This window comes from Calidris pugnax, unplaced genomic scaffold (genome assembly GCF_001431845.1).
Source record: "Calidris pugnax isolate Ruff unplaced genomic scaffold, ASM143184v1 scaffold54, whole genome shotgun sequence".
Lineage (NCBI taxonomy): Eukaryota > Metazoa > Chordata > Aves > Charadriiformes > Scolopacidae > Calidris > Calidris pugnax.
Window position 1 is genome coordinate 8545138 of NW_015090864.1, and position 11049 is coordinate 8556186.

The following is an 11049-nucleotide window of genomic DNA, read 5'->3' on the forward strand; positions in this document are numbered from 1 at the left end:
AAAAAAAAAAAAAAAAAAGAAGGCTGAAAGTTGACATCTGGATAAAAAACCAATACATAATAGGAAGTTCAACATTTGGTGCTTCCGTATATATAATTTAGCTATAGATAATAGATAATAGAGAGTTCACAGGATCACTTGATGGGAAATATATTGATAATACAATTTTTCTTTGCAAAATGTATGCAATGATTGCAGTTTTGGTTTAATAATAAATTTGACTTTGAAGAATCATTTGATTCAAACCTCTGCTTTTCCTAATGGCATTCAGAATTATTAATATCTGTCTAGCCAGCTAAAGAGGTTTTTAAAAGAGTATGCTGGGTGTTCTGCAATTAGAGTGGCCATCTGCCCTTTATTAAAACTCCATTAACCTTTACATTAAAACACATTTAAAATGCAGACACACTGAAAATATCAAACACAAATAAAATAGATAAATCTAAGTGGTTTCTTTGCTTTACTGGCTTATTTGTGCAGAACGTGGCAACTTGTTGTGCCACCTATAATTTTCTGGGGACAGATAACACTTTGTAGCATCAATTTTTCCGTGTTAAGGATAGGATACACTTACAAGAAGGCAACGGAATTAATAACATCTCCGATGAAAATTTCTAGAACATAATCTTCTTTATAGAAGGCTAGAAAATAATTTAAAGTTCATAATATTAAGTTCAGAAGAAAATGCTTCATTTTAAGAGCAGAACTAATTTGCTTTGCTCATTCAGCTCCGCTGATTACAGTGGAGTTATTTATGTGGTAGAATGATTTGTGCGAATAAAATGATGGGAATTTTTCTGAAAATATTCAGGTATATAGTCGATGTAAAATCCAACACGGTCCCTGTAGATGCTGCTGCATTGTTCCCTTGAGCCTTGTACTGTGGTTTCTCTCTAAGGAGTGAGAGCGATACTGTATTTACCCTGCCTGGATTATTGCAGCCACTGGCAGAGCTGCTGATTTCGCCTGGAAGTAAATATGCCTAAAATTACCCTTTCTAAGACCTGTTTTTACTTGCTCCTAATTTCCCCACATTTGATCAATGTGAGCTGAAATTCCTGAGCTAAAATACCCGCCTGCTTTTTTTTTTTTTTTTTTTTAATTCTACAAATGCATTGTTTGATGAAGGGGTTAAAAATGTTTTAAATGCAAAAGGGTTTTGCGGAGTATTTTATACGGATGAGGAAGTAAATATGCCTAAAATTACCCTTTCTAAGACCTGTTTTTACTTGCTCCTAATTTCCCCACATTTGATCAATGTGAGCTGAAATTCCTGAGCTAAAATCCCCGCCTGCTTTTTTTTTTTTTTTTTTGAAGTCAGCACAAAACCAGCTCACAGCCCTTCCCGAGACCCAGGTTAAGGAATTAATGCCATTGTTTCTCCCGGCTCAAAGGCTCCCCAGGGCGGGTGTTTGCACACCCAGGGAGCCGTGATTTACGGCCGCAGCTGGGGCTGGATCAGGCCCCCCTGGCACGGGGCACACCTCCTGTCATCCATCCCACAAACCCAGCCTTTGCCCAAATCATAAAACTTTGGAAAGCAGCTCCTCCGCGAGCTACGCAGCCTCCTTCCCTGCGTTTCCCAGGGACTGACTCTGCCCCGGAGATACCCCTGGTTGGGATCTGAGTAGGATTTTCCTCCCTGCCATTGCTTTTTCTGCCTCCCATGGGCTGCAGCAGCTGGTACCAGAGGAGGGAGGTGTCAGACCCGAGCACAGCGAGGGAAACGGGCCGAGGTGAGTGAGGAAGGAGGTGGGTGAGTGATGCTCACCACGCATCGTGGGTACCACACCAGCTACCAGGGCTTGCAGGGAAATTCAGAGCTGGAGGTGATGGAGGCAGGTGGGGGGGACCGCAGAGCTGGGAGGAGAGAGGGTGGTGGGAGGAGAGGAGGGATGGGGAGGATGAGGATGGGTAAGGGGTCCGGGTCTGCGGTGTGGGGCTGGGGAGGGGTGGTGGGGAAGCGGGAGGCAGCGTCTGGAGAACGCCACGCAATGAGGACGTCAGCATGGAGGGGGAGAGGTCAGTGGTGGTCAACCCCTGGTGTGATCGGCTGCTGCTGCGCTCAGCAATGGCTCAGGGGGGAATTTCTGACAGTCCTGGGGTTTAATACTCTTGTTTTCATTGCAGAACTGACTTTGTAAAAAAATTTTACACAGGAAAGGTTTTTAATCCAAACTGCAAGAAAATGCTTTTGACTTGACCTGACAGCACGTTTTCAAAGCCATAGTTTCTCAGAAAGTTTTACGATGTTTTGCAGTTTCTTTTTATTCAGAACAAACCCAAATAACAAAGTTGTATTATTCCCCAAGAACCACAAGTCCTGCTTCCTTTAAGTCTCTGGTCTCAGTGACCCCCGGGTATCAAATGGCATATTTTAAATTCAGTAAAGCCCTGCTGATAAGGAAATGGTCTAGGGAATTAAATAATATATTTCCACAGACCATCATGCTATTTTCTTAATTGCATTTTTGATAGCAGGATCCACATGTCCCTAGATTGAAGGATCATCTTGGAAAAAAGAGCTTAGCTTTCAAACAGGTTTGTATTTTTCTTAGCTGGGTTTATATATGGTCCTTATATTGACAGTACTTTTTGATTAATATTGTGTATAACATTCCTTAATGCATCAGTTGAATTAATTATGCAGAAACATTTGGCCACCTGGACGTACTATTGATGAAATGACATTTTATTGACAAAATGACAATTTAATACTGAGCTTCCCTAAAGCTCTCTGCTGAATACATTGTTTGGTTCGGAAAGTAGAACAGGGGTGTGGGCAACTCCGGAAATCCTTTTGTTTCCTCCCAAATTTCTCAGTTGACTATGAATATGTTGGGTTTGCTACTGGAAGTTTGTACTGGGCTACTTTGGGTCCTGTGCTAATGGACAAAGTACAGGGGAGTGGATTCATCCACAGCTCCTGCTGCCTGAACTTGGAGGAACCTTCTCAATGAAGTTTGCTAAAGTGCACCTGTGGGTGATGGCCTCAACATCCCCTTTTGGCAGGGGCCCTGCCGTGGCTTCAGGCATTCCAAATTATTTTGGTAAACGAGTTGAGCTGTGGCTGGGTGATGTATATGGCTGTTAAGTGGAAAAAAGAGCCACCTCTACGAGGGTGGCTTGCAAAGAGCCTGGGTTTGCTGCCCTGCCCGCACCTTGGCGAGAAGAGTGTTCAAAACTTTCTCTTCTCATTACAGTGAGGACAGTGTGATCCCGTTGTGTGGTCTTGAATAAGCTTTAGTTTAGCTTTTGCTGTGTTTTTTTAACCCCGGACTTTAAAAATCAAACAGACTTCAAAATGATAGACTTGGGGTGGGATTTTCAAAAGCTTACAAGTGACTTTGGAACAGGCATCCTATGAAATTGCTGGGGTCTTCGATCATTCAGGCACTCGTGAAAAAAATCATATCCTTTATCGGGACCTTAGTTTCTCTTTCTTAAAAAATTGGAGTGTAGAGGCGGTCCTGATGATGGAGAATAATATTGACTTTCTGTTGCTGATAGCAGAGATGTGAGTGGGCTGGGAGTTTTCCAACCAGATGTTTTTTTCTTGGAAAACGCTGATTTATTGAAACTGAAACTTTTCATGGGAACATATCAGTACTGATTAAATTTTGTTGAGAGAGATTGCTAGGGTCTGAGCCAGAATTTCTGGCTGTAACAAAAAATGAGATCTTTGAACAGGGAATGGCCAACAGGTCAGGGCAGCCATCTGGAGCCTGTCTGGGTCAGGTAGAGGAGCGGACGGGCTGTGAGTCTCCCACATAACTGACATAGCCCTTGGGCTATTGCTTACTCCAAGGATCGTCTACTGTTTTTTCATAAAGCAAACTTAAAAAAACTCTCCAGCTTTTTCTTTTGTGGAATGGGAAGCTTATTTCTTGCCTGGGTTGTTGTGAGAATTAAATACTTGCTTGCAAAGGTCTTTGAAAACCCAGTCTACCCAATGATCAGTATTGCAGTTATTATTACTCGCTCAGAGAGGAAGTTGCATTGCAGGGCATGATCAACAGAAACCCATTGGAGAGGATGTCTGGATGTCAAGTCCAAAGACTAAATCCTCTTGAAGCAAATTACTGGTAACTGCATTATGGTGAGTTATCATCAGCATTAGCGTGAGGATTTGTTTCCATGTCAGAATGATGTTAATACAATATTAGTGATGCAGGTCTTTGGTGTCAACATGAGAATACCAAATGCAAGCAGAGGAAAATTGTATTGGATTGTGGGGATGATGGCAAATCAATGACACAGAAAATCTATGGAGAGCAGTTCGCAGTGACACAAGAAAGCAGTGTCCACATAAATCAGTGGACACTGAAAGGAAATTTCAAAGCAAGATTAAGTGGACATTATTATCATCTCAAGACCATGTGAAATTAGTGCTGCAAAATGAAGATGATACTGTGATACTGACATTTAGACCAAACAATGTCAAGAGAAATTACTCTCTCATTAAAAGAAACCAACAGGTTTCTCCATTACAAACTCGTCAGCAGCAGCAGCAGCAGCAGCTGTGCTCCATCAGGCCTGGGAGCTCCTGTGGTGGATCAGGACTTTGCAGTGTTTGGTGCTGAGCAAACACACACCTACACAGCATCTCCTGGCCCAGAAAGCTGCCAAAGATGGGGAACAGCAGATATCTGTAAAGTGTCTGGAGAGAAAAAAGGACAACATGGTCAGGGTGGTGGTGGCAGCTTCTGCTTTGCTGAATTTTCTGTACACAAAGGAGAGAGGTGAAGAACGAGGAAGGTGATGCTCTGGGGACTGGATGTGGAGCAGAAGGGGAGGGCGGTTGGAGAACTGGGGTGGGAGTTGGCAAGATGATACTGATAGGAAAGAAATGCTGATGGTGAAGTCACTCAACACCTTTTCTAACTAACCCCTTGTTTGAGAAGATGACTAATATGTTTGAAGTGGGTGAGTTGATATCTCCCATCCTCTTACCTCCTTGCAGCGTGAGGTTCATGCAATGTTCTTGCCTGTGCCCCAGTCCACCTGTCTGCCCCACACTCCACATGCTACACAGCTGAGCAGATGCACATTTAGCCCAGCCTTAAGCCTAGAAGGGCATCACTATACGTATAACCGGATGGTAGGACCCATCTCACCTAGTTTGAACTATTTAGGAGGCAGCTCTCACACAGCACAGGTACAGTGGGCACCAGCCCTGGGAACAGGGGAGGAATAAATCCTGCTCCAAATGCTGCTTTTCTGGAAACATCTCCTCAACATCTCCTCAGCCCAGCTTGGGCATGGTCCGGCTCCCAGCACGTAGCCTGTGTGTTGTGTACTCAGGGAGTTCTCCACTGCGAGTGGGAAGCAGTTCTGTGTTGTCTACACTTACTGCAGATTTACATTTATTTAGTTGAGGCACAGGGAGCTGGGTCTCAGGGAAGTCAGTGGGAATTTTGCCACCGGTTTGACGGCGTGTGGGACCAGGCCTTGTGCCTGCAGAGCGGTGTAAGTGTCCTAATGTGTTTAAAGTGTTTATAAAATTACTTAAGTCAGACACATTTTTCAGTTCAGCCCATTAGCCTTTCACACGTGTTTGTGTGGAGCGCAGCGCCCAGGCAGACTGGCGGCTTGTAAATGTTAAATCAGCATAAATATCACAGCCTCCGCGAAGGCCGTTAGCGTGGCAACTTACAGCATGATTAACATAATGCAGGGAAAGAAAATATTGACATTTTATACATCCCTATCTCCATAATGCTGCATGAAAAGTGATATCTGCAATGCTAATGGACACCTAATTGATGTTATTACAACGCTTGCAGCTCACTGGGAAGCTGGTGAGCGAGCCTGTAAAAGAGATAAGATTAAAAGAGATAACAGTTGCAGTAATTCCAGCCGTATTTCTGGCAGGAAACTCTAGTGCAGCACTTGCTTTAACTCCTGCTCCAGTCAGTGCTGGCATTTATTGCTTTGTAGCTTTAGGGAATTGCTCCTCTGAGGATGCTGAGTGCCCGGTGGTAAAGAGGAGCTGAGGGTGTTGAGCAGGAAAAGGCAGATTTGGGAACGAATCAGAGAGATTTTGTCACCCTGTTTTGTGCAGTGCAACGTTAGTGGCTGCTGCTCAGAGCTGTCTTGATGAAACAGGGGGAGACGGAGAGGAGCTCGATGACAGCATGTGCCTGTGGGCAGTGATACAGGGAGATGCTCGAGGAGGAAAAGGCAGAGCCCCTCCCTGGCATGGTCTGTGGCCACTGTGACATTCACAGGTTTTTGTGGGGTGTTTTCTAATTATGTTTCAGACCTGGCTTCCCAGGCCTTGCCACTAAACTGGCAAATTAACTTTAATCACAGTTACAACATATAGTTATTGGCTTAGCTTCATGCTGATCCGAGTGAGGAATCCCCAGATGACATGTGGGGAAGCACTCCTGGGACTCAGAACCTGGTGTCACTCCCTGGCACACCGAGGGGCTGAGCAGGGGCAGCTCCACAGGTGAGGAAGAGTCCTGTTTGGTGAATCCAGCCCCCCGGCGGGCAGGGGGACCGTGGCTCTGTGCACATCACCCAGGGATGGGATGCTGGGGATGTACCAGCATCCAGAGCATTGCAGTGAATGGAGAACTCTGGAAAACCAGTATTAAAACCCATCCTCAGTGAACAGCAAGTGAAAGCTTGGGGTGATGCTTGTCTTTAATAGGACTTGGGGATTTCTAGAGCCATTGATTTGTCTCTGGGACATATAAACTTGCCTTTTTTTCCCTCTGCTATTCAAAGAACACAAATATCTCCTGGAAGTACAGCAGGTACATTGATAGTGGCTCTATTCCAAGGAGGGTGTCCTTCCTCCAGCCTCTGGGAAGTTGGGGCACTGGTTGAACTTCCAACCTTGCTGGAAAGCTCTGTCCTCCTTCAGCAAGTCTCTCACACTGGGTGCTTTTCTGCCCGCACATTCCAGCCAGAGGGCCACTGTCACAAAGGACTCTGCACAGGATGTCATTAAAGGCAAATCCTCAAGAAAAATTATCTTCAGTGCACCAGGAATTCTTGAGTTAAGATTTCAGGACCGATGTATGATTTGCCAGATACCGATACGCCTACGGACACGGTGGTCCCTTGCTGCTTGCTTGTCCCCCGTGGTGTTGATTTTGCTTCTACCACATTTCAGCATTTGGTTTTAGTGGCTAGAACACCATTCGTACGTTGAATAACCTAAACTCTTTAATCCAAGATTGTTGGCCCCCAGAGGGATTTAGAAAACTTTCCTAAAAGATGGCAAAGAGCCAGTATGTTATCTTGAATCACAGTCTAGTTCCAGAGCAATCAACTCTAAGTTGTTTAAGAAGACTGTGTACATTAAAGTGGCTGTAAATCAGCATAATGAAAACAACAGCACATGCAGAAATTCATTACATATCTGATAGGCTGGGGGTGTTATTTTATTATTTAGTGCATTTATGCTTTATGATTGTTTTGCAGCATAAAATTCAGCCGATGGAGGTGAAATTACTCACAGTAAACAGAACACATTTCAAAAAATAAATAAATAAAATAAACACCTAAATGTTTTATTATAATAAAGTTACTTGAGGCCAAGAGTTCAATAAGGAGAATTTATAAACATATCATTTCAGATCTTGGAAGGATTTCAACATAATTTGCTTGTGGTATGGTAAGTGAGGTGAAATCCATCTACAAGTCTCTCTGGAGTAATAAATATATGGAAGTGTCTATTTATATTTGCTATGAATTTACTGTAGCACAAAAATGCTCTAGACTATCCAAATCAAATATGCATGACTTTCGGGCAAGGAAGGAATTCTTTACACACTTTATTTTTAAATAAGATCAATTTTATTTTTCCGCAAAACAAAAGTCCTGTTTTCTCTTTACTCGCTTGACTCAAATGCCGCCACGCAGAGGGTAAGAACTACTAGTGCCGTTAAGGCTTTGAAGAATCGGGCCCCAGGGCCCCAGCTTTCAGCAATATTTTTGAATATGCTTTCATCTAAGTTGACAGTGTAAATAAATTATAATAATTGAGACTTCATTTTATATCCATTTGTAAATGAACATAGATTTTTCAATTTATCTAAGTAATTAACCTTTATCAGAACTGCTGGCTGTAATGCAATGACAATTTTATACACAAATAGACGCCGGTGATTATCTGGAGGTATTTTGGGCTTTGTAACCAAGTCTACTCTTGAACAAATTCTCCAATGTGCAGGTGGGTATGGCTGAAGAGTCACCTGCTGCAAAATTCCCCATCACGTTGTCAGCAGCCGTCTCTGTAGGACAGTGAGATGGGGCCACTGACGGGAGCAACTTTGCTAGAGCAGGACAGTTTCACTTAGTGGCACTGCTGAGATTTTCACCTTCACTGCCATTCAGCGCTGGAATTAAATGAACTTATTTAACTACACACAGGACTTTGAAACCTTGCATAAGGAACAGTGAAAAATAATAAATTCTAAGCTTGTAGTGAAGTTTTATTTAGGGGAAGTGTTAGTTGGTAGATGTTACAGATGATCTGTCCCACTCCAATGGAAACATTGCCTCCTTTCCAAATAGGTGTTTTTAGGCTCACTTCCTAGAGCTACATTGTTCACCCTGAACAAGTTTCCTCACTTGGGGCTGACAGCCCTTCTAGCCAATGCATCTGTAGTCTCTGCTGTGTTACTTCTTTCTATCCCTCCCATAAGAAAAAAAAAAGGGGTCAAGAAAGGTAGGAATTACTAAAGGCAGACCTTTTCTTAAACCCACAGTCAGACCTTTTGTAGCTGCCCCCCAGGACTTGGAGACCCAGCACCCAGAACCGGAGCAAAGCAAGCCCCATTTTCCTGTTTTGCAGTGACCTAAAGGCTTACCCAAGAGTTCAGAAATCACATCTATGAAAACTGTCTGTTGCCTGTGCAGACTTTCATACTCTATAAAACAATCTGTTCTGATTAAAAAAAAAAAAAAAAAGTTTAGAAAAAGTTTAAGAGTAGCTTTAGTCTTTATACCTCTAGAACCCACCAGTACCAAAACAGAACCGTAGGGGGAACACAACTACATGGCATCAAATACACATATTTTGGGTACTTCGCTTTCACTAGAGGAAACCAAAAAGTCCAAAGTTGGAACTTAAGAAGGTGGTGGATGGAATCAAAATCTGACCATGGACTGGGTTATATCAGGGAGGTCAGTCTACCTGCGTGAGCAGGCTGTAAAGCATGAAGGGATATATACAGAAGTGAGGGGTCTGGCAGCCTAATGCAGCAAAACCATTTTTAGTGGATTAGACTAGTGAAAGATCAATCAGAGATTACGTAGATATTTTTGATCACACCCTGGGGCTGGATCAAGGGCTTCTCAAGGTCTCTGACAACCTTATTTTCTAAGATCTGACAGCAGCTCCAGGCTGAACTGCTGAAAAGCTGCTATGTAATATAATTGATTTTAAAAAGTGCTATGAGTTATTCCGGCCAATCCAAGAGAGGGAAAATGTCCCTTCTGTCCTCCTGGCGTACAAATCATAAGATGGATAATAAAATACAGATCGTGACAGAATTGCTTTCCCCTACGTTTTGGAAATGAATGATTTCAAAGCATTGGCAATCTCCTCTTGCCTGGGTTTTGAACTCCCAAACCCACTTTTTAGCATGCGAGGTTCTTTCCGTTGCAAGAGGCAAAGCATTGAAATATTTTGGGTTTTGGCAAGCAGGGCAAAAAAATCATCAAACCCTACAACTATTAAACTCTTGAGAAAGAAAGCAACAAGGTCAGCAAAATGTTGCAGTAAAAAAAAGCCTCTCTTAATGACAAGAAACCAGACTTACTCTGGACCACAGGGATCAAGATGTTGACTGTCAACCTCTCAAAAAGGCAGAAGCTGAAGAAGGTCTGACCAGACCTTGAAATGGGAAGGGTGGAAAGAAAAAGAAGAAAATAGTTGGCAGTGACTGAAAGTATGCATGAAAGAAAAAATTGCAAGAGCTTTGAAATCAAATCCCTGGAGAAGGATGTTTGTACACCCCTACTTATCAAGTGTAAAGAATTGAAGTGGAAAAGCTCTGGTTCAGTCTGATAAACAGTGGAAGTTGCTGCTGTGGGAGATGAAGGGGAACCATAATCCATCTCTCTGGATCCCTGACCTCAACAACCTAAAGAGTATTTTTTTTTTTCTGGTAAGAGAATTTTTATTCCTTACATGTTTAGAAAAACCTTCCCAAATACAGTTCTTTTCATAGCCAGCTCCCTAAGTCACCCCCCTCAACAAATAAATGACATGCAAACAAATAAAACTCTGCTGGTTTTCTTAATGGAAAGTACTTCTGGAGCATGGGCGCATGTTAAAACAGTGCTATGGAAGTCTGAAAAACAGTTGGAATTTAGAAACATAGCATCCAGGGATGGCTTAGGTTTGTTTGGTCCTGTCCCAGGCCCAGGTCAGAGCCTCTCAACAGCCCCATGGCTGACTGTAACGGAATCTTCCTACAGTCTGGTCAGTGAAAAATCCTGTGGTTTCCTGGTGGACTTCAGGCAGTATTAGATTATGCTGCTGCTGAAGGAGTGGTCCCTCCTCATCCTCAGCCAGGGCTCCTGCCCTGTGTGAGCCCGAGCAATCATCTGATTGCAATCCATGTAGTTTGGATTTGTCTGCAGACTAACCTTTTTTGGTTTTGGAGTGAGTTTTTCAGCTGATAGATGGATTAACCCAATACACTGTGCCTTGCAAATTCATTCATAATCTCCCACTCTGTCCTTCTTTGCATCTTCCACCCATGTGGCTCCCATGCAGACTCCCTGCAAGACACCTGTGGACAGCTTATCTGTGCCTGACTGAGAGCTCCTCTTGTGAGAAGGTAAATGACCAAATCTTGGGTATGAAGGATTCCTCATGTTCCCAGCGTGCCCTAACGCAACCACTGCTTGAAGATCTTCTCTACACAGAGAGAATCTGGCCAGGAAGGCTGTCTTTGGGTGGTCTTCAACAGGCAGTGTAGAAATACCCAGTCTTGGGTGTGTACAGGCCATCCCACAGGAGCTCACACAGACTGCTGAGTCTGATGTGAAATAGAGAGATCCTTTTCACTACTGTCT